Below are 23,903 nucleotides of genomic sequence, written 5' to 3'. Positions count from 1 at the left end.
GAATGAAGTTATAGTTTTGTGTTACTGAAACTGGCACATTTAAATTATCATCATCAGCTTTAAAATTCATATCTTTGTTTAAATCTTAAACATTAAAATATTTAATTTCTTTTCCTTACAAATGTTCCAGAACTTAGCTCCTTGTGTTTCCCATATCCACATTGACTGAGTACAACTATTTGCAAAGGTGTTTTCTCATCACCTAAGATAACATATAAACAATGGATTTAGAGCCAATATTTGACCTACTAGTACCAACTGTAAACCTGCCACAAGAGAATTAGCTCTGCAGGAACAAAGGACCAACAAATAAGGACTGATGCTACACTGACACATAACTTTCTCCTGTTAACTCAATTGCATGGTATAGGTTTATATGTAATTTTTGAATGAGTCTGATATAGCTTTGGCAGTGAAACTGGTAGGGATCTGAAGGGGAGTTTTTGTGCTTGAAGCTTATATCCGGAGGACTCTTAGTTCATGATACATAGTTTCAGTTACTCTGGATCATGAGGAAATTTTCCCTGGATTCCAGCAAAGTTCTGGGCATTTCTTTAAGAGACTTCCTATTCCTTATATCCTGTTTTGGTTTTCACAGTGTATCAATAAGCAATCACTATGCAGCATGGCAATTTACTACCTCATGTAGCCCAGCAGATTCAGTGATCTCTGTAAGATTACCCAGCAGACATCAGCAACAATAACTGAGTGATCCTGCAAGATGTTTCATTCATATAGTTAAAATTTATATTACGATACGTATGGCTGTACCTGCTTTCTAGTGCTTGACATGGCAATCTAAACAACATCCTTTTAATGACTTTTTAAAAAGGAAAAAAAATTAAAGGCAAGCATGCACTTCCTTTTCATGTCATCAGCGAAGACTGAACCCTGAATGACAAACATGTCTGCATAAATAATTGCTTATCTTTGAGACTATTTTTACTGGCAGGAGGAGACTGCTCTAATCCTAGAGATGGAAAAGGAGTCAAATTCTGGTCATATTAATTTTTCCTCCCTCACACTCCAGAAGTTGTAAGAATTTGATTTGCAAGGAGAGCAGTGACAATGAAGGAGGAAAGGCTTAAATATTCTTAGTGTTGTCTCTTAGTGTGATTTCTGATGCTGCAAGGAAGGGAAATGGATTCTTCTCACTCCTGTTGCTTGAGGTACCTAGACTGAGGAGGACCATGTGGTAGTGCAAAGAGCCCAGATATTTCCTGCAGCTGCCATCTGCTGATTTCTTATGTTGGTAATGCTGGGGGATTCCTTTCATAAAAATGAGGGCAGGAGGGAGGGAAGAAACAAACCCCTGCTGTAATACAGGTATTTCTTTTCCAAGGATTTGGAAGTCAGAGGATCCGTTCAAAAACCTAGCATGACAATTAATATTCTGGGTCTTATCCCCAGTATCATGTCCTAGCCAAAGGATGTTATAATCCAGAATAATCTTATTGAGACTTCCATCCCAATTTCTTACTAAGAAATGTGTGGCTTTGTTGATACAATCTTTTTGAAGAAATTTAAACTTTTCTGATGAAAAATAAAAATTATGATGAAAAATTTTCATCAAAATTCTTCTGAACACTTCAGGATTTGAAAATAAATCGAGAGGTATTGGTTTTGAATGTATTTTTAGTATTCTAACAAAAACACGTATCATGTATAGTGTGCGTGTTGCACATAATTTACATGCTGTCATGCCCTCAGTGTGGAGTTCCCATTCTAGCCTATCTCCCATCTCCCTCCCTTTCACACTTCCCCACCGTGCCTAGGAAAGGTCCAACCAGACTTTTGTAGCTAGCTTTCATTCCACTTCAATTTAATAATTTAATGAAATACTTGGATCATGTAAGGGTGGATTAGCACTTAATATTACTCTGTATTGTGGCTGGATATAAATCTCAAATCGTGTCTCTACCCTCTCCTGTGGGTCATTCTCGAAGGCACAAGGAGTAAGAGGACTGACATGGGAGCACGGAATAAGTCCAGAGGGGACAAATAGTGCTCGCAGTGGCTGTCAGCATGGTAAAAGGCATTCAGCTGCCCACTCCCCTCTTGTACCTCACTCTGCTAGACCAGCGTAACACGGTGAATACGCAGCAAGGCTCCATTAAATTCTGTAGTCTCTTGGTCTCTTTGCTGCTTGTTAGTTTTTATATTATAGTTACATTTGCAACTCTGTACACCTATGCTGATAGGATCAAGCTCTTTCAGTGATAATGGAGCACAGTTACAAATTAGATTTGCACAACACTCAAGAAGGAAAAATGACCCGGAGCAAGCACTAAGCAGTGCTCACGATGGCAAAAAATCCAGTCACAACTGGGTTCAGGGTTTGCGCAGCAAGCTTCTTTTAAATTGCATTGAAGGAGGCTATCTGCAGTGCCCATAAAGAAGAGAGAGATGGACTAAGGAAATTTCCTGTAATTTCCAGGCCTTGGGATTGAAGGGGTATCACGTTCTTTTTTTCCCCTCCTCCTATCTCTGGGAATTTTTCAGAAGAGGATATGTAATTTGTGGGTGGCCTGTAAGAATCTTTTTTCCCCCCAGCTTTTAAAAAATTCTCTGCTCGAACCTCGGTTTTGCTTCCATTCATTATTGACAGCAATTTACCCTTGCGTTTTGTTGCAAAGCCATATCGAAGGAGTGCTCCCTTCATCATACTCATGCATGGTTTAATATGAAGGCTGTGTCAGGAAGCTGTTTGTCAGACACCCTGTTAAGGGATATTGTTAAAGCAATCAAAGCCATTAGAGGTAAAATTATTCTCCCTCAGCCAGTACCCACACACAGGGAGGTGACATCCACTGCCTTAAAAAGCTGCCAGGCTTTTTAGCTTTTAGAGTATAAATATCTCCTTCTCTTTTAGACTCATTTTCTAATCTTTACTTATGAAACTGTTGTTATTTTATCCATGTATTAAAATGCTGCTTTAAGCACTTATTGCAGAACTAAAATAACTTACAAATGCATAGCCTACTTCATTATGTATGTTTACTTCAACAACAACGGTCTTTGTCAGAGCTTTATTTATAATGCTCTGTTAAATTCATCGTAGTGTCCTGTTTCACTGACCTTGTACTGAAAGGTGCAAGGGAGGAAAAGTTTTATGAAACTTTGGAAACATTTGTTAATCGTTCGGCATAAGTGTTTAGTATATTAAAAGGAGTTATGTGCTCTTTCTACCTGCAATTTAAATGGCTCAGGACTCCAAATTGCCTCTAGCTGTGATACTGGTATGCTGCATTTCTGAGGCTAGTGTTCCAGAAGAAGGTAATGTCAAAATGGGAAGAGCGTTTTATGAAAAAAAAAGGCTCTAATAAAGGAATGAATACAAGAGAGATGAAGAATAAGGATATTAATGTCAGGGTGCAGAATCTAATTTTAAAGCATGGATCTGAGGTGCCTCACAAGAGCAAGGACAGAAGTGGGCATTGGGGGAGCAGGAACACCCTCATCTGCCTTTAGAGCAAAGCTGACAGCTCAATGAACTACTCCGCGAGAGGCCTGTTTCACAACCGATTTAAGGAAATCTGAGACTGTGCTGCTGCCCAAAATTGCAGTTTCATCTACTGTAGCACTGTCTCACATGTAACAGTGCTAGAAACTGCATGGTCAAATGGAGAGTTGCTTAAGCTCATATGTTATATATATATTTCTTATTCTTCAGGTGTATCAGCTAACTAACTGAATTGACCAAGGCCAAGGCTGCACAATTATCAGTGCTGATACCAGGGAGCAGCCAGAGACAGGGAGAAAACAGTGCCCCTATTTTAACAGCAAAATGATCTTAAATTGACTTATGCTGATTATGAGACTGCAGCCTTCTTTTAGAGTTATAACTGAGGAACAAATTAGGCCAAGTATTAATCTCTCTGTGAGGTAAATAAATGATGTAGGTGTGTTTTTATATGGATGAGGTGTATGTGTGTAGCTATATGTATGTATCTATAGATTCATAGAATATTTGTGTATAAATGAATATGCACACACAGATAAACACATATATATAGAAAAAAGTCTCTTTAAAAAAAAAATTCACCCATTCTCTTTTAAAGGATGTTTACCTTTTATTAAATAGACCAGGACTAACTTCAAGCAACAGAAAGGGTAGTTTTAAATCCTATTACATCCAAAACAGTGGCGTCATCATGAAAAGTGGTAGTGAAATACTGTTGCTAAGTTGGCTTTGACCTCAGATAAACCACAGTTTACAGAACAATGCATCTTGATTATTACTATTGGGCATTAATACTTTTTTCCATGGTGCATTAGGCACAATCCACATATACGAGTAGATAAATACGTCTCAGACAAAAACTAGAAAGCAAGAGAAAGTGCAGCAGTAAAGCGTCAGAGTATTCTATATATGTGAGATCCATAAGTGCAGAGACAATAGAAAGCAGAGGCATACATTTTTATTAAGAATTTATTCTAAAGGAGAGAAAAAGAGAGATGAGCATGGAGAAGGTACATGCTGATCATCCTTTCAGCTATCTTGGCAGCAATCACACCTCTGCTTGTATGGGCAAATAGTTCCACTGAACTCAATAAAACTATATATGCAAAACTATGGTATATAGCTCTATAAACTGTTTCAAGATCTTGCAAATAAACAGATTTTATGCAGGTTGTCCTGTGTCCCTGTGCAAGCCTTATGCATATATATTTATGTAGAGCTAGATAATAAGAAAATAGTTTCTTGTTCTGTGCTGTCACCTATTTGGGCAGATTTTTGTAGAAATCCATGAACAGAAGAGTTCATTGATCTGAATCAAGGTGGAGGTTAAGGTTGTAGGAGACTGTACGACTGAGCATACTGCAAAACTGGACAACAACAGGGTCAATAAAGGGTGGGATTTTGATACAGCTTGCAGTTCTTTGGAGCTCTCTGTTTCATCATTTTAATGAGCTTTGTGCATTTGAAAAATCTGCATATGTGTCTTTGATTGGCCACAGTTTAATATTATTTTACATGTACTCTATCACTTGAGATAAGGTATTACACATATTTGCAGGTCCCTGTTCCACAGTTTTCATACTTCTCTTGCACATCAGATTGGATTCATGCTGTCATACGAGAGAGAAAACAAAGAAGAATCAGGCCCTTGATTTATGACCTCTGTGCTTTAGAGCACCATCAAGGTAATAAAGTATTTGAGCATTACATGAGAATAGATGGGGGGTTTCCACAGAAAAGTATCTCTTGAGGTGGGAAAACTTGTGTGGACTGTTCTACGTGTTTGACACTCATTTATCATGGATAGCATGCATCACTGATGACTAAATGCATTACATACCTACATTCCTCTTTAGTGACTCAGTTGCACGGAAGTATCAAATCTCACCATAAATTTTCTTTTCCTTCCTAAACCTGAGGCTCCTTAATAAATGTTAGGATTTTACACCCTGAAAAAATCAATGACTGAGATGCTGAAAGGGTTTGTAATGAAATGTGTGGGTTCCGTTTCTTTAGTAGGTTTGAATGGCTACATTTATCTAAAATCTGTTTGATGCCTAAAGCACCTGTGTGTTTAATTTGCCCTTTGTGTAAATTTAGGAAAAAGGCATAGAAAAAAATCACACTTGTTATATTTTCTGGAGTTCTTCTATGAAGATGGATTCTGTGTCTGCCTTGGTGGTTATTCACACCATCTAAGGCATTATTGCAGAGGATCCCGGAGCATTCTCAACCCAGTTCAATGCAGAAATCTTGTATGGCCCTATAGAATACCACTCTAAGGCTCCTGAAGCATTTAGCTGACTTGCTTTATGGATGAAACTCTATTATTACACTCAACATCAGTGGGACTTAAGGTCATGCTTTTCTGGATTTGATGGGAAAAAATGATTCTGTGGGCAGTTGACTGCTCGAGTTTAATATGTTAAACACATTTACCTTCAGTATACAACCAGATTATTAATACACTTATACAAAGCACCTTTTTTCCTGCAAGTTTGAATCTTGACTTTGAAATTAAAATCTTAGAAAAAACAAACATAGCTAATTTTATTTGTTTGCCCAGGCTATATATGATACTACCATTTCAGGGGAAAATGAGCTAGCTCACTCTCATTATTTTTAGGGAAACCGAACTAGAAATCAATGTCAAGCTTGGATAATTATACTCTTTAGAGTTGCCAACACATTTTGCTGGCTGCAGAAATTAGAAGCCAGTGGAATGACTTACTATAAAACTACTTATGTGAGTAAACATCTGAACACTATCAGTTCAAAGGCTAATATGGGAATACTGAGGACTGAGTACACTTTCACCAACAAGTATCTGTGATGAGTACCATCAATAAATAGTAATATTTTTCAGGTAATTTTGAAATTTTCTATTGTTTCTAAATCCTTATTTAGAGGCTTGGAAAGAAAAAAAAAGTTTATATTTAGCAATAATGGATATGATTTCCTCTCATGTATGGTAGAAATCAGCATAACTGCATGACCTGCCTTTTCATTAGACACTAATGATTATCAACATCATAGCAAATACAAACTGTTCTAAAAATGGGGATTGATGATTTCTACTGGTGCATGAGCATCACCCATCTATAAAAATGTTTGAATTTTTATTGTAATAAAAGAATTAAGTACCCATAATTATATAGATAGATGCATTATAAAATATAGTAAAAAACTACGGTCTTGATCAGGTCTTAACTTTTTCTTTGAAACTGCATTGATTAAAATGCTGAGTTTTGTATATATGTGTGTGTGTATATATATGTATGTGTGTGTGTGGCAGGATATGCACGCACATATATATGCATATGTATGCCCATAGTCTTACCTAAAATTTTTATTTCTGTACCTATCCCTTTCCATCTTTTGCCTTGTTTGAAGGAATAGGTCGGAATCAACAGGACCTACAAATTGTTTAAGAGCTTTAAAAATGAGCGGTGTTTTCATAACGTATTCTCCGTCATATTCTGTGAGATATAGTCAAAACACTTCCATTCTACTGTGAATACCGTAAAATCCTCAGTGTGAACTCCTAGCCTTATATGGCATTATTAGACATTATTGTGGCCTTTTCCAGCCTGGATCCTTTTTTCAGATGATTTATCCTTGCCTTTCCTTATGGAAAGCCATGGTACTGTAGCTTTTGCAAACTCTTGCTTATTATCATGTCTTCTATTGCTGCCTGTGTGTAACGATTTGATCATATGATTTCATTCCATAAATAATGGGCAAGGGCCATCGTAAGCCTGTCAGAGTAGCCAAGAGCTTGTGGGTGCTGTACAAACACAGAAGGAATTTGTGCCTTGCAAAGTGTGTAAGATCTCCGTGCACTCCCTAGTTAAAACAGTCTATGTTGTAAAAACACACCAGCAGATACACTTCGAAGCGGTGGCCTGAAGGCTGGGCCTCAGGAACCCGTGCTTTAAGGTGCTGCTGAAATGACATGCTCTATCTCTGCACAGCTCCCACCCCGGACAGCCACGGGGAGGGACAGCACTGCCTACAGACACAGGATTTGTCGCTGTCCTGTGGCTGGGCTCCCTCAGGCAGTGTGCCCTGCTTTTGTTGGAAGAGCCACAATGCCCTACAGGTCTTGTCATGAGATTTGCTTTTCCTTAAAATTTCCTTGCATCAGAAAAACGGAACATTCTGACATATAGGTAAATATAACCCAAAGATTAATAATTGTCAATTCTGAGATTATAGTATTGTAAATATCTTTTTAATTTAGTATATAAATACTGTAAATCTTTGTGCTAATAAAAGTTTAAGAAGATCGGTGTAATTTCTTTTCTTTATTATGACTTTGACCACATGTTTTTAAAAGCATGGTTGCAGGACTGGGAGCATAATAAAAATGTGTCATTCTCCGTATCCTAGCTGCTCATGCCAGGCTTATATTGACTGAAATACAACAAGAAAGTGAAGCAAAAACACCTCTTTCTTTGTTTTCAGTTGGAGGTTTGTGATCGTTCAGCAGACTAATCTGTTACAAAATCCATGTTCTTAAATTGACTTATTGGGTTGGAAAGAAAATGTAGAGGTGTGAGGTGTTATAAATTAGGTAATAAGCTTTTGAAAAATTTCTGGAGTTTGATAAAACATTTTCAGAAGCTTTGGGACATAAAAAACCAGGCAGTGTTCTGAAAATGAATTTAGTGCAATTTAAAACATGTTGATTCATTTAACTTAGAAAAAGAATTTGTATTGTTCTTGCTCAGGGAAATTACATAGTTCGCCTCTTTAGAAATGGAAGAATTATGAAAAGAAATAACTGACAAACCTTGTTATAGGAATTCTTGGTTTTCCAGAGAGAGATTCACAGAAAGTTCTGTTTCCCCATGCGTAATTATTCCCTTGTTGGGAATAAAAATACTCATGCTCCCAGATGCAGATATGGGCCAGTTCTCTTCATGAGTTATTCAGTATCTATCTGAATATGTTGAATCAGTCAGAAAGCACAGAATCAGTATGTGCAGTGCCAAAATATGGAGATGATGAATAATTTTCCTAACCTTTCTACATGTGATCAGACTCTGATTAAAAACATACCACAATGCTTGGAGAAGGTCGGTTCGTGGCTGTGCAGCGCTTTTGGTGCTGCACAAAAGCAGAACCATGGTTATGTACATTGGTAGGAGAAGGTACTGTGACGTGTTTGCAGTTCTAATATCATGATTATGATGAAGAAATAACAATTATTGAGTACTAAAAGTAGTTTGGTAGTAGCTTTATCACTGATGCTAAGCTGTCAAACATCTGGACCTGCTATTATCAGTTGTCTAGAAGCCTCATACTCTGGCATGTCTTCCTGTTCACAGCTGCACAATATATTTATTAGTGAAGCAATTAGTCTTTAGGAAACTCTGGAATACATTGCTGTAGCACAGTATCTCACTATTGGCTTCCCTAAGAAAATCTGTCCTCAGAGAAGAGAGTTGTATTGGGAGCCAGTTGCTTATCGATGGTCTGGGCGCTGGACACCTGACAATTCTATTCAAAAAAAGAAGTTGTCCACTGTAAAGATAACGGAGAAAGGCATATTGGGGCCAGTTTGTGACTGTGGCACTTCCACAGAACTAACCTTTTGCTGTGCCAAATCCAACGTTTAACCTTTCACGTTACCTGCATGCACATACCAAAGTCTATGGCTGTTAAAATGTACATAAATATTCCCCACAAAACCAAAAGATAACCTTGAATTTTATGCCCTCTTCTCTGTTCCCAGGTATAGATAAGAAAGGAAGAACTACATATGTTAGATGTCAATCCCGTATCTTAATATTTTGGAAGATAATTAGAAAGTAATAAATACATTTTGAGTTTGGTATGTAACACGCTCAGTTCTGTGTCATTGTTATAAAAGGAAAAGCGAAATATTTTAAAGGTTTAAGGTTATTCTCACCTTATCTTCCATTTTGGCTTCCAGGCAGGTGGCTTTGTGTGTGCAGGCATGAAACAGAAGAGTTTCCCCTTTGTTTAGAAGTGCTTTCAGCTACGGTCACACCTGAAGGAGCAGAGATACCAATGATGAGTTTCCATCTGTATGCTGTGCCACAGAGGACGTTGTCTGTCAAAATTATTCTCATTGAGTAGCTGGATGAGAACAATGCGGGCAACAATTGGCTAAAAATTGAAACAGTTGAGGGGTTTGAAAATACAGAGATATTATGCAGAAAATAAGAATTGCTATATGAAGACAGCACAGCTGTGTACATTGAAGGTGAACTTATTAATAGCTGGAGGAAATTAAAAGATTTCATTTCTCCTGTAGACTCAGTGCCTACTAGCTTCCTAGGAGATAGGAATAGAAGCATACTACAGGGCAAGTTTTCAGCCCTTCTAGAAAATCTCGTTGTTTCTAATCCAAAGGACTTAATGTCATTAAATCATTTGAATTTACTGTAGGGAACATTTTTATTGTACAATCTACAGGGGTAAATTAATTGAGCAATGAAGCATCACAGTTCTGCAGGTGAGACAATCTAGTGATAACTGCACCCCGAGGGCATATGCTATAGCTGGGTGTCCCTGCTTCTCTCAGGACGGTGATTGCCTTCTGCGAAAAAGTAGAATTACCTCCTGTGTAGTCTAATGTTTTAATGAGATTTGTCTAGTTCGAAAATATAAATGTATCAACTCATCTGCATACTGGGTGAGAATAAGCAGATTGCAGCAAAGCACGAAATTGCCTTTCCTGATTGGCATTCCAAATAGCATATATTTTGTGTTGTTTAAAATATATTTTAATAATTCAGGTTGTTGGCTTCCAGATTAAGCATTATTTTTAAGGGAACTGTTTTGGTTGAGGAGTTTTACAGAAGCTAGCAAGACAAGTATCATATAATACAGCTCAATCATGCCTTTGTTTTATTGCCATGTATACTGTGTTTGTGGTTAATGCCTCCATATCTTTTGTGCTTGTGAAATGTCTTGAGATGAAAGAATACTTCTTTAGATATGCCTTTCTGGTACCTTCTCCTTTCCTTTTCCCTATTTGTCCCTTGATTATAAACTCAGAGTAAAATGTCTTTCATAAGTTGTGGCATTCATCTGAAAATATACTCAAAGTACTTTTCTATTAAAATTTTGGATATCGTTTCTCCCACGAAGATTCGATCCTGTAACAGTTGCTGCTGTGGTGATCTGTTACAGGCACACCACACCAGTGAGGCACAGCTTTGCCAGTATTTTCCTATTAAACATTGTCAAAATCCTGCCAGTATGAAGCTGTAGCAAAGATACACATCAGAGTCATAGTTAAAAAAAGAATTTGGGGGAGTGGCAGGGAGCGGAGTGGGCCAAAAAAGTCCAGGTTGTTTTCACTGTGAAATGATTTTCAAATCCTGCTGTAATTTAAACTTTTTGGATTGGCTGGCACTGACCTTGCTTCCATTTAGATAATGCTTTGCAGTGTACTGTGTATAATGAATGGTGTACAGTGTTTTTCCTACTTTTATGTATAAATTCCATCTCCTAACAGTAATATGTAATAAGACGCTCTTGGCAGGGCATTTTGAGCAGATTATTGCATTTCTTGGGTGGTTAAGTTGCTCAACTTTCTGCTTCTTGCCTTATAACGCTGCTGAAAGTGTGCTATAATCACCCAGAAATGCACTGCCTGTCATGTTTTATTGCTTAATTGAAATACATACACATCCGAAAAAGCACTAATTATACAGAGATTTCTAAAGGCAATTTACCATTCTGGATAGCTTCTTTGGAGCACTCTTATTCCTGCTTGTATTCCCATCAACATTTCCTCTCACAAGGTTAGGGCAATTACAGAAATTATGAAATAATTTAGAAATACATGAAACATCTTAGAAACATCTTAAAGGCTTTGATTATTCTCTTGCCTAAATTGATTTTGCATTATCACACCTCTAATAAACATCAGGATTTCAATTCAGTGAATTTGTTTCTGTCAAGATGCTCTGCTCCTTTCTTTTGAATACAGCACTAATGTTTTTACGCCTGATTTACATTCACACCCCCATTTATTCTGCTTGCTGTCAGTCAGGTAACAAAATAATTGGAAGATACAGCGTTTAGGTGAGGCTCTTACAGACAGGTATTTCAAGCTTCACTTTTAGGTTTTATTCTCCTTCATTTAATGATTGTTTTTGTTCAACAGTACAATACATTTTGCTTTTGCTACTGCCCAATCAAATCTACGCTTTTTAAAAGGTAGAGCATTTATATATCCTAAATGTATTTCTGAGATGCCTGTCATTGTAATTTCTCCTGGTTTTATCTTGGGTAATAAAGAGCTCTTTGTTAGCAATAAGGTAAGCCATGAAAGGCCTGGAGAACTAGACACACATAATGCACCCGGTTCCTCGTGTCTCAGAGAAAAATCATTGTCAGTCACACATCATGCCTTGCTGCATCAGTGAAAAAACCCTATACTTTCAGTTAATTTAATAATTCAGTCTAGCTCTTACACTGAGAAAATATTATTAGCTACCTTAATAATGAAAAATATGGCAGGAATCAATATCAATCAGATAAACTGTATGGCCACACTGCGACAAGAAACCAGGAGTTACAAAGTCATAATATGTTTCTTGTGAGTTTGCATGTAATGGTTTAGGATTGCACAGGTTAAAGCATAATCCCAGTTGCCTGTTAGCACTGGGAGAGGAATACTTTTGCATCATTGAAGAAATTAAAGTTGGATTCAGAATTTTGTATAAAGTGAAGAGTGAACCTATTTTGTATGAAGGATGTACTACATTTTCCAAAAATGTCTTGTATAATCTCAGGAAATAATTTTTTTCAAGGGAAATTCAAATAAATCTATTCAGTTTGAGTTGATGGGAATTAAAATGGCAAAAAATGATAGTCGTCTCACCTTCCAGTCTCTTTTTTTAAAAATTCCTACTTGGTGATGATTAGAGATTTTCCCACAGTGAAAACTGTGGCTACGCAGAGAGGATAGATTTGTATAAAATGATGGATGAAGTCTATATTTCTACGGTATTCACAAAGATTCCATGTTCCAAATGGCCTTCATTTCCCACAATTTAAGTGGATTAGACTTTTTCGGTAGGACCGAGATAACTCTTTCCCCCAGTGACGCTGGTCGTTGTTGGGGGTTACAGAAGGTAATGGCGGGGAGAGAGCAGATGAGGATGTAGGTGAGCAGCAGTATTTCTCATAAAGACAGAAGCAATTTCCAGTTATATTTACTAGGGCTGAAGCAGCAGTCAGCTCTCAGGGAAAATTATAACATTCATTATTCTCCTATGAACGTCAAGTGTGTCACTTTGAAGAGCATGATTGAAATGTGTGACAGAAAAATGCTATTTAAAATGCTTAGGCTTTACTGTGCCTTATAATTTAAAGAATTAAAAAAGAACTAAAAAAAGAAAAGAAAACCCGTGTTCTGAAAGATGTGCGAATGAAGCCAGCTTCTTAATGAGTTTAGACATAATGCTACAAAACACTCTTCTTTAGCAAGTCATTTGCAGGCCCCGAGCTCGGCGAGTTTCCCCCACTGCTTGAGCCAGCTGCAGTCTTCTGCGTAGAGAGGCAAACCCCAGAGCTCTGCTCCACAGACAAACGAGGTATTTCTCAGAAGCCGCCAAATACTAGGGATCAGCATTTCTGGTGTACACCAGATCCTAGCTACTGGGTAGTGATGAAAAGAGTCTGACTAACAAACAAGTGTGACATGTTCTTTCAGAAAAGCTGAATTAAGAAAGCTTTTCTGTGTCTTCCAAAATTCTCAGCTAATTATTTATGAAATAAGAAGGCTGTTACTGTGCTGCGAGGAAGACTAATAAGAGCAGAGTTCACTAAGGAGTAAGTAGCAATGATTGCTAAGAGACTACAGCTGAAACTGCTTATCTGCCCACCATACCTTCCTTTGGAAGGATTTTTTTTCCCTGGAAGCTGGATTCATTTGACATCTTACAGCCTTAAGAGCTTTCTGAAATAACTGCTGCTTGTTTGGGGAAATGTAGCTAGTTTTGGAGGTGAACAGTAGCTACAAGTGCAAAGATGTTCCTCTCTTCTCTAAGGAGTCCTGACAGATTAAGTGGGGGGAAGGCTGAAGTAGAGAGGAGGCTGTTCCTACTCCATGAAGGTAACTGTAGCCATGCTGGAGTTAGGGAGTTGCATTTTCATTTTCTCTCTCAAATTTTCCTACTATTTCTGTTCTACCCTCCATTTCTTTCAGTCTTAAAAGTTATCACTGTTTTGGCATCATGGGAGCTGTTAAGGGACACTGCCATGTTTGCCTCAAAAACATTCATTGATTTGCTGTATTAATGAATGAGGAAATTCCATCAATCTCCATTTCAAGAAGAAACATAAACTTTAAACACTGAGAAGGTCATAAAGCAGATATTAGCTGCGTCCTAGCACTTCCACAGTTTGCTTTAATGGACAGGGAAGAACCTTGTATCTTACATAAGTCTCTGGTTTCCCCCAACAGGCCTGGTTTTGAGTTTTTTCCTGTCAGACTGCTGTGAAGTTGCCTAAATGGCTCACACCTGGGTACAGGCATCTCAGGAGGAGAACTGACACAAGCAGTGGAAAGCCTCAGTGCAGAAATCTGTGTTGCAAGGTCTTGGAGAAAGAAGAGCAACCTTTGGTGTGGGAATGCATTTCTGAAGCTCAGCAAATGCAAGGTAAGCTCTCCTCTCTACACTACTGATAGCACCAGATTTGAAGGGTTTAATGGGCAAGTGGCATGTCTGCTCTGGAGGATGGAGCATGGTACCACAAAGGTGGGAGCAATCAATGCTGGAGTCTTTTAAGACACTGGTTTAGTTGGTTCTCTGTCCTGGGGTGTTGTGAATTGTTTTAAGTGCTCTCAGGAAGATGTTCACTTTGGTTCTTGCTGATGTCAGTGAGTATTGCTGGTACCACGTTCATTTGGGGAGCATGCTCTCAGTACTCAGTAGCATATCTGTGGTTTGTACAGAAATAGTATGTGCTATGTTACTTGGCAAACAGGTGAGGCTATTTTGGAGACAGCCAGAACAGTGTCTGAAACTGTTATGTCCTTTGTTTGAGATAAATTAGCTCCTATTGTGTAGAGATAGAAAGAATGAGAGAAACCACATGTGAAGTTGTAGTAGCAGTTAATCCTTGAAACTGAAGGGTTTCTCGTGGGATCAGAGTGACAAGTAACAAGGAAGGTTTGAGAGCAGCAGGGAAGCATCAGGGCCTTACTCTAGAGGGAAAAAGTTGAAGAGAGACTGTGGGCGAAGTACTCTGGTTCAAAAGGGTAGAAAAGAAACTTTTTGCTATATGATTCCTGCCATGTTTAGAGGAAAAGGATGTTGTGCACATCTGTAGTGAAGTGTAAAAGATTGTACCAGACAGCTGGAATCCATATCTAGTGCTTTCTTTAATAGAAACTAACCTGACTACTAGATGTCTGCTTGTGTCCGCAATCCATCTCGTATTCACATGGACAACAAAGCTCTGGAATTTTGTGCGATTAGTGGACTGCAAAAAATATAGGCTCTTGTCTGTGATCCTTTTTATATTTTATTATTCCCTCCTCAAAAACTTCCTTCGGAAGGCTTAAGCTGACATTGGACTCTGCAGTTTATGTGTACATCTGTGTGTTTGTGTCTGTGCGTATGTAAAATGCACAAACTGAAATACTGCCTAGAAAACTGTTGTGGACTTTGTGGCTGATTTTTTTTTTTTTTTTTAGTATTCCCATGTTTATTTGCTAGTCTTCAAGCTCTGTACAGCAAAACGCTCATCAAACTCTTGAAGACAGAATGTTTTTTGAAACAAGTGGTATCTTGGTGAAAGTTTCTCTCGGCTGAGTTTCATGTATTGTTAAATTTTTCCTCCTCCTCTCAGGAAGCCTTGATTTTTATTGGAGTTTGTGTTAACACAGGCAAAAACTAAAATGGTTAAGTAGAAATACATAGGTTTAATAAAAGCCTGAGCATCATTATATTTTAATTGCCAGTAGTTTTTCAGAGTGCCCAAATATTAGAGACTGTAGTTTAATCTGTCGTGACCATGATGTATTTTTTTTCTTCCAAGACAAATTTTATGTATCCTATAGCTGATGACAAGCAGGAATTGTAATGATATTACTCCCGCACCAGAGAAACTGTATTTCCATCATCACGTAGGTAATTGATGAGGATGCTGCTTATTAAACTGCAGCGTTCAGCTGACTGTACACGTGGCAAAGATTGTGGAAATAATATGGAAACCTGTAATGGCCAGTAGCCAAATGAATGTGGGTGGCTGTTGTGTGAGAGCAGTCTCTTCATCCTGGAGAGACTGTCAGATCCTCCTGGACTGGACACAAAAGGAAAAACAAAACTGGATTAAAGACTGGGCAGGAGAGTATCACAAATGTCTGTTATACAAGGCAGGTTAATATTGTCAAAGCTAATACGGCTGAGGCTTGGCATTCAGTCTCCTCTAAACTAAAATGGTTCAGAAATACTAGTCTATTAATTTTTAATATCAAGCTATAAAATAAGTAGCATAACAGCTATCTTCAGTGTTGTAAACCTGTAGATATTCACTATCATGTTTCAAGTACTATGAAAGTACAACAGTCAGTTTTTAAAAAACTTCTAAGAGCTCCTGTTAGTGATTTGATTTTCTGTGTATGATAGTGCCTTATTTGTAATATAAATTCATATGTTCATATAGTATCAGTAAACATTCATATTAATAGGTTAAAGAACAGCCAAATATATCTGACATCCCTTTGTTTGCTTTTTAAAACATTTTTGATGCCAAACTCCACCTGAAGAGCAATATGAACTCATAACATCTCCCTCAGGGAAAGTTTTGCAAGTTCTTACTTAGAACTTGGGTGCTAAATGAAACAGACCTTAGTCAAGTTTTAAGCAACTTCTGAACAGTAGTAGATTATCTATTGGATAGCGCTTCTAAGCTTTGTCTTCAAGCGAGGCTCTGTGCACAAAACGAAGCGGGTTAGGTCTGTCCGTCTCCTCTTGTAGAGCCTTAAAGCAAAGGAGCATGCTCAGGATCATGTTGCAAAACTGTGTTGTGGTGGCCAGAGGCATGTAGAAAGTAAAAGGAATCAAGGCCTAGTTTGATTACTTCTAGATTTCCATTCATGTGGGGTTTTTTTGTTGTTGGTATTTTTTTTTTTTTTTTGAGCTTTTTGTATTCCTAAGAGACCAGATTGTTTTTCTTATTGACTGGAAAACTTGTTGCAAGTTTTACTGTCATACACTTCTTTGCATTTTTATGCTAATTGGCTTCTGGACTCCTTCCTTTCCCCTGTCTTCCAGAGACCAGCAAAAGGCCCCTTATGCCCTTAAATTATCTTAATTGCAGCAGGCAGCGCTGAAGACATGGGAGGAATAGCGTTAGTCTTCCAGGCGCTTTGCTGCTTGCCGGGGGTGCCCTTGGGCAGCAGAGCGAAGAGCAGGGCTGTTCCCAGGGCTGTGTGATATCCAAATATACAGGTACTTTTTATCCTTATTGCAGAGTGAGCAAGTGTCACAGAAAACTGAAACTACAGTCAATTTAGGCAAAGACACATGTAAATAGAATGTCAGTCTGTCTATACTTGAGTTCATTGAATTTTCTTTGCTGTAGTATTTGTACACTTCCTTTAGACAAAACTGGTCTTGGTTTACTTTTAGCTGGTTTCCTCCAGAAAGCAAGCAGATTTGCCAGCCTAGATCTGAGGAGAACAAAATCAAGGCATTCCTACTTATGTATGTGAAAGTGAGTAACAGACCAGGCTGCTCCAGACAAAATAGGCAGAAGTCCCAAATGAAACTCCCTCCTACTGCTGCAAGAAGCAATCAGCCAACAATCTTGTGGAAGTTCTCCAGCTGGTGTAAATGCTGCCATCTCTCTGACTGAAGATTTGCAGTACTGGTTGCAGTTTTCGTAGATAGCGTGTTTTCTTTCAACTCAGAGGAAAAAGAGCCAAAATTTCCTGGCCTGGAATATTCTGGACCTGTCTAGTAAGAAGGGCAGATTTTATACAGTATAAAAAAATAGACTGAGCTAACACAGTGCTTCCTGATGTGTCTTCTTGGATGTATAAAGACTGATTTCTTCTTAGTCCTGTTGCGGTAACCCTCGTTTGGGCGTGCTTGGGTATTCTCTTTCTGCATCCGTCTTGTGTGCTAGATCATGCAGCGGCAAAGTGCACTGCCTTTTATAAAGATAGACTAGCAGATTTTGCTCACAACGTTCAATGAAAACAAATGGTCTTGCATTAACTGTATCTAGGCCTTTTTCTTCCACCAGTCTACAAAGAACACACTCTTACACCCCCACTTTTGATCTTGCTTTAAAGCTGTGCTTAACTGTGCTCTTGTTTATGAACCTAACTCAGAACATGTTGTAAGCAAGTAAGAAGAAAAAGAATCTTCCGTCAAATCAACAAAATGTTGAAGTGTTTAAAAAGAGCTAAGGAAGCGTACTGTCTTGTCTTTCATTTTCTGATTTTGATCCTTCCTTATTGCTTATGCAGCAAAGGAGAGTTACAAACATTAATACGATGGGTTTGATTTTTATATAAGTTGTCCTGAACGGGTATTACTCCCGTTCCTTTTGAGCCAGTGCTTTCTTGTAGTAATATCCCGTAAGCCATTCTAGAGAACTGTTGAGAAAACATAACATGCCAAACATGAAGGCTTTCTACAAGATAAGTCCAACATTTGGAAACTATATTCCAATTTTGCAATGACTTGCAACATCAGTTTAAATTGAATTCAGTCCCTTTTTTGCTGCTCTGTGGAAAGATATGCAGAAGAAAAGGATTTAGGAATTTGTGGGAAAAAAAATAATTTCAGTAGAGACTGATTATAGGCCCTGGGAAAAAGTACAAATATGTTATCGGTTAGAACCATGCCAATTCTTCCTTCTGGGATTTTTTTCCCCCCTTTTATATGTAATTTTACAGGATTTCTCTATGTTAAATTGCTATTTTAACAGTATCAACAGGATAACTGTCTAGTTTCCACAGTACTCAGGAGGCTTTTTTTTTTTTCTTCTCCTCTCCCCACTCCAGTTTGCATTCTGAAGCCTTGTTGTAAAACCCTTACTCACCGATTGCCATATTTTAAAGGGGACATCTTCATCTACACTTCAAAGACAGTGTAATTGAATCCTTTTGGAAAATCTAGACAAAAATCTGTGAATCAGAATCCCTGAATCCAAGAATAACAAGACTGAATTTATGGCTATAAAATCTCTGCATTGACTCAGCTGCTACAGAAAATACTTTAAAGCAAAGGATATTCATATAATCAGTGATTCCATCATCCTTTCTGTTCACACAGACTGATATTACTAAGCAATGGAAAGAAAATTACCAGTAATAAGGCTTATGGCTTTAAATAAATGCCCATTTATATTTCAGAAAGGAATATGTAGAGACACAGTACACTCAGAAATAATTCTCCTAGACAAATAGAAAACACAATATATCACAAAAACTGTAGGCCAAATTTTTATTCCTGTATCTCTGGTATCTCTTTTTTCCCCTGTTAACTTGTAGTAATGTTACTGTAGAGTAATTACAACATTATTTTTGGAGAAAATGAAGACTTTCGATTCTTTAAGAAAAGTTATGGAGAGCTGTTTAGATACAGAGAGAAATTGTCCTTTAAGAGATGTAATCACCTAATATATGGGGAAAAAAAGATTTTTTTTCCTGTAAGAAGATTTAAATTTAGTTGCCATAGTGTTTGTGTTCCTAAGTTTGATCTTTGTTAGTCCACTTTTGGAAACTGTCTCTTTACATGCGAGCATGGCAAGACAGGAACAAAATATACAGCAAAATGGAAATAAGATCAGTGAGATTTATTTGAAAATGTGCAAGGAGAAGAAGAAATCCAGAGCAGATATCCCTGTCTGCGCATCTGGCAGTGTGCCTGTGCCTACCTGTGTGTGCGCCCAGTGTGAGTGCACATATGAACACAAAGTCAGATGACAGAAGTGGATCTGAATTAATTGGCTATTCAGTGCATGTCTTCAGTACAGCATTGTATTGTTCACAGTAGAGCAATTTAATTCCCTTCCACAGAAGGAATACAAAGAAGAGAAATATGCAGAGAAAAAAATAAAATACTTCTTGAAATCACTACCTTTCAGCTATCAAAAAGTGAAAGAGCTATCTAAAAGTGAATATGAACAAAGCACAAGCTCCTCCTCTTCCTTTCTTCCCCCATCCCCGATAAATTTGGAGGATATTTCTCTTTTGTTCTTTTGCGGACTAATATTATCTTCTTGACAAGTTTAAATGGGGGGGGGGGGGGGGGGAGGGAACAACTTGATTCCAAGTAGAGGACTTAAATAAAGACACTTTACAATGTAGTAATAATAACTGGAAGGCTAAAAAAATTTCTAAACTGTAGTGACAGTAAAGTGATAAATTGTTCCCATCTCCATTCCTGAATAAAAAATGCAGTTAGACCTCATGCACTAAAATATAATATTATCTTATTTCGTGTCTGTATTTATTGTTTTGGTGGCCCCAGACAGCTTTCACACCAGTGAGTGCCAAAATCATTTCTAAGTAATGTGTGAAATAGGTGGTTGTGAGTGAATGCGTTAGGTAGGCGATTGCAGGGGAGTTGTCCAGAGCAGGTATGACAACAAACTGACTTGAAAACTGCGCTCTTATTTAGAGATTATGCCATAGAATAATGGCATGGGTGTTAAAGTTTGGTTATTTCAAAAGTGCTGCACTATATGAATGCAGTTTGTGTTGATTAAAAACTATTAAACATAAACATAAAAACTATTATGGGGGCAGGCGTTTCTGTCCGTTCACAGGAGCGGTCCTAGTGAGCTGACTTCTTGCTTGGGTGAAATGGCTACAATTTGGCTGAGCATCTGAGACAAGGATACAGGCTCTTTATTGTTATTAATAGCACCACTTTTAACAAGCGCAGTTTAAGCATTACAGGCACTTTACAAATTTGCATTTTGCGTAGCTCAGTAATTCATTCTTTTTAGCTCCCTGTGCAGAAAGATTGTTCATTCTGCTTCCTCTGCAAACTTTGCAGGGACTTTTAGTGACATTGAGCTAAAGGGAAAAACTAGAATGACCTGAATGCACTATTCTGAACTCACTTGCAGATTCCAGTCTACTCAAATATTGCAGATACACAGTTCCAGAGACTTAATTCAAACTATTATAAAAACAGTAGTTAGTCATACAGTTCTAACCTGCTTTTTGGGTCAGTTGTGTTATCTTTTAGAGGCAGCTTATTCAATGTGGGAATCGTCTGTGCTCTTCACGCTCCAACTACGCGTGAAACTCTGCATGTTGATTACAAAAATAGCCGAAAGCATTGGCAACATTTAGCAAACTCCTTAAAAATGTCTATCACCTGCAGAAAGTAAATAGCTAAATAAAATCTATGGCATTATTTTATAAATGCATGTGTCTCAACAGGAAGCTCAGTATGAAGACAAGTAAAAAGGTGACAAACTGGAATTGAAAATATGGTTATTCTTCATTATGTTACTAATAATTCATGTGATTCCAGGGCCAGGTGTCTCACCAGAGGGCATAGCTCTGTTGAATGACATGGTATGTTGCTGGGTCACATCGTATTTCATGATGGACTTATCTGAACCATTACATTCGTAAAATGCCTTGGGCCTGATCCCATGGTTTATAATTAGGCAAGAACTCACAACTTGGGAGAACTGTAGGTTCCTGCTTATTAATGAGGAATAAGTGAGAATTTTATACACCTAGAATATGGATCAGTAATCATAAAATATAATAACTCTTCCTCCAGATGTTAATTCTTAAAGCATCACTGGCCTTGCTGAAATTATTCCTCATATTCCCCCTAGAGCAAGGATTGGTGGGTGCTAAGCAAAGCTAAAAAAAACAACCTAAATGTGGAACCCCTTGCAAAGGGAGGCGCCGGGTGCTGAAAGTTTACATGGACCAAGGGCAGACCAGACATTTACTTGTAACCCTCATTGGACTTCTTTCCTAAATAGATAGAAACCACATCCAGATCAAGAAATTTTTCACTCTTAAAACTGGCGAAGGCAAGGAAACTGTTTGTGGTAAAGTTCTTTCCTTCAAGAAAGCAAACATGTGCTTGCCCTCTTCTTAGTAATCTTCAGGATTCTGCTTCTGGACACTGGCACAGGGAAAAATATTTGACTAGACGGACACTTGGTCTTGCCCAGTCTGGTTGTTAGGATAAATTGTGGTGTTTTGAGAAAAGAACCAAGCCCACCCAAGTGGAATTATTTCAGAGCAACAGCTCTGCATTCTGATTTCTTAAGAATTTAGTTTCAGAGATTCTGTATAAGGTTCAGGTGTCCATAGAGCAATATTTTACTTCCTGCAAATTCCTGAATATTTGTAATACAGCTCTGCTCTAGAATGCAATTAGCAGGACAGGATCTGGATCTTTGCATATGAATGTATTTTCTGAAATTCAAGAATGTAGCCAAATTTAATCTTTGGACAACTTTTTAGTTGTTGGAGCCAGTAAATATAGGTTTGCTTGATACGTTAGGGACTAGAGTTCTTGTGGAAAATGTTCTGTTTTTTTTTAATGAAAAATCAACCTGTGAAAGATATATTTTTGGAAAGAAGACCTTCAGTAAAAATTGTTTTGTGGGAATGCAGAGTTTAAAAAAAAAACACCCAACAAAAGTAGGGTGAAGTTATTCATAAAGAAGTGGAAGATTTCATACAATCTTTAAATTGTTTAAAATAGATTTTTGTTTTAAATGCTTTTACAAGGAAAGTTGTCTTTATAAGGTCTAACACTTTCCCTCTCATCTCAGGTATGAGCTAACTATCTCTATAACTTAAATATAATGTTTTAAAAAAATCTTTAAAATAGTCTTAAGTCAACAAAAATTGTGCTTCTGTGACCACCTCTTGTTGAAGTTCCCTTTCTGTAGGACAGGCAGTATGAGCAGTAACATCTTTAGGAGCCCTTTTTGGAGGGTGATGTGTGGGAGTCATAATATGGGCCAGCATCTGGTTCGGTGGAGTTGTCTTTAAGCATGGTATAGTGTGCAACCGCAAATACAGTTGCGGTGACTGTAGTTTAAGTTGCTTACGTTCAGCATCTCTGCCATCCCAAAACATAAATAGGAGGTTACCTTCTTATGGGTCTTTCTGAAGCCATCTTTTTTTCCTCCAGTTTAAAAATATGGGATTTGTTGGTGTTAATAATGTGCATTATTTAGGAATTGTCTCCCAACCTCTCTAAATCTTTGAGGTCTATTCAACCTTAATTAAGTAATTAACAGGTATAATGCTCTGCAGAGATCTAACCAGCAGTTCCTGTATTGCAGTCATTACACATCTCATTTTCACTTCCATTTCTCATTCCCATTTTCTAGCTTTATGTTAAAAATTGAGATACAACCTTCAAAATGAGGCAGATATGAGACAAGCATGGTAAAAGCAATTATAATTCTTGTGACAGCTTGGGGAATAATGTGCTCTAAATGGAGGTGTAGATGTTAACTGCAAAATATCAAAATAACTGGCTATAAGCAAAATTTTATTTTCCAGGCTGCTTTGAGGTTTCTTTGTCATTTTTAAACTTTTCAGCTGTAACAAATTTCTTTGGATAGTAAAAGATATGTCACTGGGCAGAGCAACCCAAGCTGAATTAAGCCATGTACTGCTTAGAACAAAATGATGGTTTGGACATGTTTTTGTAGTAACTTTGCTAAAGGAAGTATTATGGATGGTGTTGTTTTGCTGTTGTTTTCTTGCCTTCACCATAAGGATACCTTATCATGAAAAGTAAATGAATGAGGAAGAAGAATGAAAACAGTGAAACTATATTTTGGCAAACTGTCAAAAAGAAGGCCTGAATTCCGTGGATCTGGAAGAGTGTTGTAGAAGATGCTAGTCCCTGTACTCATGGCAAACAGGCGATAGACTGCCTTCATCAATCTGCTTATACTGCTATGACTCAGTAGATCTGTTGTTAATATCTGCTGTTGATGGGATAGATGCATCAAAGGCGAAATACCACTATAGGAATACTTTTTGTTTTCAAAGAAGAATGGGTGCAAATCCTTCTGTTACTTTCCCCCTAAAATCACTTTTCAGGAATAAGTTAGGATTTTCTTATTAATGTTATTAATATTTATAATTTTATTGTGCAAATAGTCTCCTTTTTGTGTCAAGACTATATTTTAATTTGGAAAAGCTGCTGTATTTTCTCCTGGGAGTTGCAGTTCAGTAGGGCACACTTCCATTCTGTTTTTTTTGCCTCCATACTTGGCTAGTATCATGTGTCTCCCACAATACACAGCGCTGAACTGTGGCTACCATAATTCACTGGTTCCAGATCCGAACAGGTTTATGAGGAGAACAGAGCCAGGAAGCACCTGAAACACCATTTTCATGAAGCACCGCATCACTGTTTCCAAATTGCCGTACTTCGGGCATTTGGGAACTGGAAACACTTCTTTTCTGTTA

At 37.8% G+C, this 23,903-nt stretch overlaps 2 long non-coding RNA genes across 6 annotated transcripts in view; one reads left to right on the top strand and one right to left on the bottom strand.

The window, feature by feature from the left end:
• LOC112980264 (uncharacterized) overlaps nucleotides 1-23,903 on the top strand; it is a 490,489-nt gene that overhangs the window by 251,167 nt on the left and 215,419 nt on the right. For all 5 annotated transcript variants that reach the window (XR_010386267.1, XR_010386268.1, XR_010386266.1 and 2 more), the window contains one exon: nucleotides 13,920-14,115. This is a non-coding gene — a long non-coding RNA (uncharacterized LOC112980264). The remainder of the gene's footprint in view (nucleotides 1-13,919; nucleotides 14,116-23,903) is intronic.
• LOC135325061 (uncharacterized) overlaps nucleotides 1-23,903 on the bottom strand; it is a 41,131-nt gene that overhangs the window by 12,990 nt on the left and 4,238 nt on the right. The window contains exon 2 of the long non-coding RNA XR_010386283.1: nucleotides 9,381-9,482. This is a non-coding gene — a long non-coding RNA (uncharacterized LOC135325061). The remainder of the gene's footprint in view (nucleotides 1-9,380; nucleotides 9,483-23,903) is intronic.

This window comes from Dromaius novaehollandiae, chromosome Z (genome assembly GCF_036370855.1).
Source record: "Dromaius novaehollandiae isolate bDroNov1 chromosome Z, bDroNov1.hap1, whole genome shotgun sequence".
Lineage (NCBI taxonomy): Eukaryota > Metazoa > Chordata > Aves > Casuariiformes > Dromaiidae > Dromaius > Dromaius novaehollandiae.
This window is presented reverse-complemented; position numbering and strand designations above follow the sequence as displayed.